Source organism: Lolium perenne, chromosome 6, assembly GCF_019359855.2.
Source record: "Lolium perenne isolate Kyuss_39 chromosome 6, Kyuss_2.0, whole genome shotgun sequence".
NCBI classification, from domain to species: Eukaryota; Viridiplantae; Streptophyta; class Magnoliopsida; order Poales; family Poaceae; genus Lolium; species Lolium perenne.
Genome location: NC_067249.2, coordinates 194777352 through 194783351, shown reverse-complemented (window position 1 = coordinate 194783351; position 6000 = coordinate 194777352).

Genomic DNA, 6000 nt, shown 5'->3' with positions numbered 1-6000 from the left:
AAAATCGATTAATTGGCCCATAAGCAATTAATCTCTATTTTGAAGTCGACCCATAAGTAACAATTAACGATTTCTTGAACATTGGGTGAAGATGAACGATGAGAGAGATAGACACAGGAGGGTCAGTTCTCTTAGTTTCCCCCGTTTTCCATATTCAATTTTCCAAAACAAAATATCTTGAGAACCGTTTCATAACATTACAAACCATTTTCACTTTTGAGATTCTCGTGTCAAGATCTTCAAAACTAGATACCATGATGATAGGGTTCTATCAATCCGATGCATATCCTTAGTGTTAATTCTATCATGAAGAATCAACCATGCAAAAAAAACTTGTGCTTGGACATACATTTAGACTTCCAGGTCATTTTGGGCGGCAAATGATCGTGCATCAATACAAAGTGTTGTTTGTAGAAAGACATGTAAGATTAAGTTCCATTATTAAACTGATAGCACCAAATATTATTACCATCCTGGATAGGTGTAGTGAGCAAGATATCTTGCAGCTGATTATATTCATCAAAAGCTTCCACATACATGGGAAGATGAAATTCTTCATGTGTAGCTGGCAAACTTAAAAACTCCTTAACACAGACAAATCCGTCCTTAGCAAAGGAATATAACCTTGGAAACTTTTCAGATAGAATGTCATCTTGCCACTTACCATCCTAGAATAAAGCAGAAGAAGATCCTGAGACAACCTTGCACATTGTCATGTCCCTCCACAAATTCACAAAGCCAACCACTCCTCTCCATCAAAAAAACTATAGAGGCGTGTTTGGTTGCTAACAATCCATTTTCTCTCTTCCAACGGGCCAAAAATGGCTGATTGGTAGGCCGGCCTGTCTCAAAACCGTGGTTCGCACGCTCCTCAAAGCATCATTTTGTCTGCACGCGAATGAACGCTTTATTCCACAGTTTCTGGTCAGCCAAGCTCCGGGCTGCCGAAAAGGGGAAAAGATTCACCCCGCCCATGCAAGATCGGAGATGGTGCGAGCACAGACGCAACCACGAAAAGCGGCGGGAGGAATTTCGTCACCTCGCGCCGATTTCAAGGCCTTATATCATCGCACGGCTCATTGCCCCAAATCTCATCTCCATCCCCCCTTTGAGCTCTGTGTCCTAGCGCAGAGGTTCACCGACGGCCAGTTAAGATGCGATGACTACCCTGGTAGGCGTTGGGCGGCGGCAGCAAGCGCGCTTCCACTTCTTCTCCGAGGTTGGCAAGCGGTTCTTCTCCGATGACAGCGAGTCTCGTAACACTAGCTATGTATGATCTATGAGCATGTTTCTAGATCAGAGTAGTTGATTCGGTAGATCTGAGCCAGATTGTAGGTTGTAGATAGTAATCTTTACTCAATCTTCCTCGATACATGTCCATTTTGCTCTATCCCTACGAGTTCTTTTCTTGTAGCCATTGTTGTGCTTGAAGGTAGCTATTCCATCTATTGTTTTAGTACTTCTATGTGGATCTGGACAAATCAACCTCATGTGTGTCAAATTAGTAAGCCTTTGTGCTAGATCTAGCCATAATGTTGGCAATGTACATGCTTTTGTGCTACATTTACATATAATATTGCAACTTTGTACTGTATTAACATTCTATGGCGACTAATTTATGCTGGCTTTGTAACTAACCCCTACCTAGGTGTACACCCACGATGACTTCTGCCAGGCCCTGATTGATACCCAGGAAAATATGTCCTTAGTTCCCGAGACCCAGGTAGCACTCACTTACCCGCAGGACGTGATATGAAGCCGACGCCCCCATGCGTTCGCTGCTTGTTGATGAACATGTCGTGGCAGCTGCAACCTTGAACGCCAAGAAGAAGGTGATCAAGGTTGGTGAAGCCCACACCACTAGTGGTGGTCTTATGTTGGGCAAGTCCACTATGAAGTGGCCACCTTACCTCTCTGTGTTCGTCCTGAATCGGATGTGCGAAATCATCAAAGAGTGGCATCAGGATAGAGAAGGGTTTAAGGAGGTGCATTTGAATGATTGTGTCAAGAAGATCTTTGACTACTACCAGCAGGAGGTGTCGTCAACGCAGGTGTACAACCACCTACATAAATGGAGAGCTAGGTGGATCCATATCAGCAATCTGAGAGACCTCGGCGATGCCGGATGGGATGAGGACACTCACACTATCATCCTGGAGGACGACCACTACATAGGCCATGTCTCGGTATTTACCTCTCACTTGCACAATCATTCACTTGCACAACTTAGTATGTCTTGTAACCTTCCCCAACTAACCAACTATTTTCCCCATATCTTAGGATCACACAAAGGACGTCGAGTTCCTCAACAAGCCAATTACCAACTACTTGCAGATGTAACCGATCTTTGCCTTTGGCCTAGCCACCGGCAGGTATGCCATGGGCTCTAGTGAGCCTCTAGGAGCAGCCGAAGCAGATGACCCTGACACTCGGGACTCTGATACGGTTGTGCTTGACGACTACCAGCCAGCCTCTCATGGTGTTGGCGCTGGTGTTGTTCCTCGTCCAGGAACTGTAGCTTATGGTGACCCTTCGAGGAAGAGGGAGAGGTATGTCCTCCTGAGGAGGACATTGGCCACATGACCTTCATCACAAAAGCTGTCAAAGCGGTGGCGGAGACCATCATCAATGCTGCCCCTCCCGACGTCCACCCTGCCATGTACTCCACCGTCATGGGTGCCTCACCTACCTTCAGCGTAGAGGCTCTAAGCCACCTCTTCGACAACAGGCCCAGGGCAACGGGTTTGTCCAGATGGCCAAGGACCACAAGGAGCTCTAGCTCAGGACCTTCCTGGGCAAGCACTACTATGTATAGTGCTCCCTTGTGTTGGGGTGGTGGTGATGAATGCATGATGAAGACAATGACGGTATTGGTTGTACATTTTGAAGTAGTTAGAACTTGATGGACAATTATGGTAGGACATGTACATTAGGTGACGTGGTATATACTAACCCCTCACATGATATTGAACAGACGATCATGCACGTGGTAGGAGTACACCCTCTTTTGATTTTGTGGTAGGATGACAACATAGTAGCTAGTGTGATCGTTAGTATGATCATGCTAGCCGGTAGATTAAACTTATACTTTTTCCTATATGATCATGCATGCTTATATTGCTTAGCTTGTGTTCATTACTTGTCTTGCAATGGTATGTTCCTTGATATGTTTCTTATGCTATGTCTTAGTGATGAGGACATCCCTACTACACCACTACCTCCGTCATTGATGAATGAAGATGAACCTGCTGTGAAGCTCAAGTCCAATGAAGTTCGGATTGGACCAATTACAAGGGCTCGTGCGAAGCTACTTAAGCAACAGGTGAACTTGTTTCTAAACGATACTTTGATTGATGAGAACTTTATACTGCCTAAGTCCTATTACTTATGTATCATCAGGTATCAAGAGGAGACGAGCATCGCACGAGGAGTAGAGGAGCAGCTGGACATGAAGACGGACGTCAAGATGGACGTGAAGCTGGACATGGAGCTGGACATGAAGATATCTCATGGACGCGCGAGGGAGGAGCGGGAGGAATGCGCGAGAGGAGGAGTCGACGTCCAGGCCGGTCCAGCGCCCGGTTAGACCGGCCTCCAGACTGGCCAGCCCGGTCCCTGGCCCGTTTGACCGGATTCCAGACCAGATCTGTCCGAGTCTGTCTCGACCAGAACTTTTTTGGGTCGGTTTTACTTGTATTTTTCGACCAGAACTCGTCCCGGACGCCTATGAAAGTGCCTTGGACGACCTCCTAGCTGCTTTAGACCACGTTTAAGATAAACCCTAGTTCTTAGTTGTTTGCTCTGCAAAACTATTGAATTCCCTACACCATATTGCTTGATATTGTGTAGATCCTGAAAAAGTCTTGTGTGATCTGCTGTTCCATTGGGAATTAGAAGGTTGCAACTTACCGCTTCGTGGTTGGCGGCTACGTGCGCAAGTGTGTGGAGTTGCGAATATCTTGCAGGGTTGAGAGATGTTGCATTGGCGACAGGGACCAATCGAGAGATCTCGTTGCGTCATACAAGTTATCATCCACTACATCGTCGTGTTCCTCCGCTGCTATCACCTGTGATCATCATCACCACCGTTGCTTACTGAGAAGATCGGGCCACCCCATATCATCTTGGTATCAGATTTCCAGTTTTCCTCGGTAAGCCATCCACAATCCACCCCATAGTTGAGTTGTGAGTGTTTTCCTATCCAGAAAAAGCCAAAAATATTAGGGTTAGGGTTTGCCATCGCCTTAGATTGCACTAATTTCAAGTTTTAGTTGCTTTTCGTAGTTGTTTTTGCGTATCTTTGTCTATCATCTAGTTGTTAGGGTTTGAGTCTCTACTTTCATCTAGTTTTTAGTTTTTGTTACTCCGAGTCCACATAGCGTACAGTGTGCTTTTCCCAACCATAGCCACAGCCTATCGATATACGTGACTAGGAACTTCCGCAGAAGAGACTAGTTTTACCGCTCGTCAGGCTGCTCATTAGGGTTTGGTGCTTTGCATATTTTGTTGGCCGTGTTATCAAGGAGTTGAGTCATAAAATAAAAAAAAATAAAAAAAATTGAAAAGAAGCAAAAAGAGCTACATAGCTGCGAGTGTTATATAAAGAGAAAATACAAAAAGAAAAGTGACGTGCTAGAAGAATCAAGTGAAGGCCTCCGTTTACTTTACTGCACCCGTAGTTGAGCAATCTTGTGCCTGTCTCGTTGAGCTTTGCTAGCGTCTCTCTAGTGCATTGCAACCTTTCCTACATATAGTTGCATTGCCCCATTATATCGCCTTGTGTGAGTATCTTTGGTTGTCTACAGTCAGCGCTAGAGCTTGTTATTGGTGCAAATAGGTAGCCTACCTACACCCCCACATATATCCTGCTTTGCCGTGTGATTTGTTCTTATACCCTTGATATTCGCTTCGCTACATCCGTGCACTAGTTGTTCATACAAGTGGTAAGCAACACTAATTTACTTTGGAACGGTAAGATCTCCTTTTCTTATCAGTTTTTGAGTGAGTTGTGAGAGTACCACCATATATTTTTGATTTAGTGCACTAACCTACTAACCATGTCTGCTAGTGATGAGAAAATTGTTAACCAGGAGAACAAGAACTCTGCGGATTTGATGACATGGAGGGAGTATGAGGCTCTTCGTAATGAGATGCGACGTGAATTCCGCGCTCAGGATGATGAGCTTAAAGGGACGGTCCAAGAGATCTCCCAGAAGCTGGATGCTACAAGTGCGACCGTCACAAGGATGCAAGATCAAACGACGGATATACAACGCAGTCTTACTGACTTGCGCTTACTTGTTGAGAATTTGACCGCACGACAACAACAAGACGATGATGAAGATCCTGAGCTTCAAGATGACACACACAATGCTCATGGTGCGCCTCGTGGTGATCGTGCTCGCGGTTGGGTTCCACTTGGCCGCAATGGTCGTGGACATGATGAGGAAGATGGATTGGGTAAGCCCAAATTCTCTATACCCAAGTTTGAAGGAGGTGCTGATGTTGAAGAATACCTCACTTGGGAGCTCAAGATTGAGAAGCTATGGAATCTACATCCGCACTACACTGAAGATAGGAAGATCAAGCTTGCCTCTTCTGAATTTGATGGTTATGCTTTGCGTTGGTGGGATGCTTTTGTTCGTAACCGAGACGAGGATGGTGAGCAACCTATACGTACATGGCGTGCCATGAAGGAGGCGATGACTTCTCGCTTTGTGCCTACAAATTACTTGCGGAATATATATGATAAGCTGACTCTATTGAGACAAGGTGTGAAGACTATGGATGAATACTACATGGAGATGGAGATGCTTATGCAGCGTGGCCGTGTTCGTGAGTCTCTTGAGATGACAATGCAGCGTTTTCTGAATGGTTTGAAGTATGATATCAAAGGCATTGTTCGTCACTACAGCTACACCAATATGAATCAATTATTACATCATGCAAGAGAAGCTGAATCACAGTTGGCTGACGAAGCAAAGATCAAAGGCCGAGCTA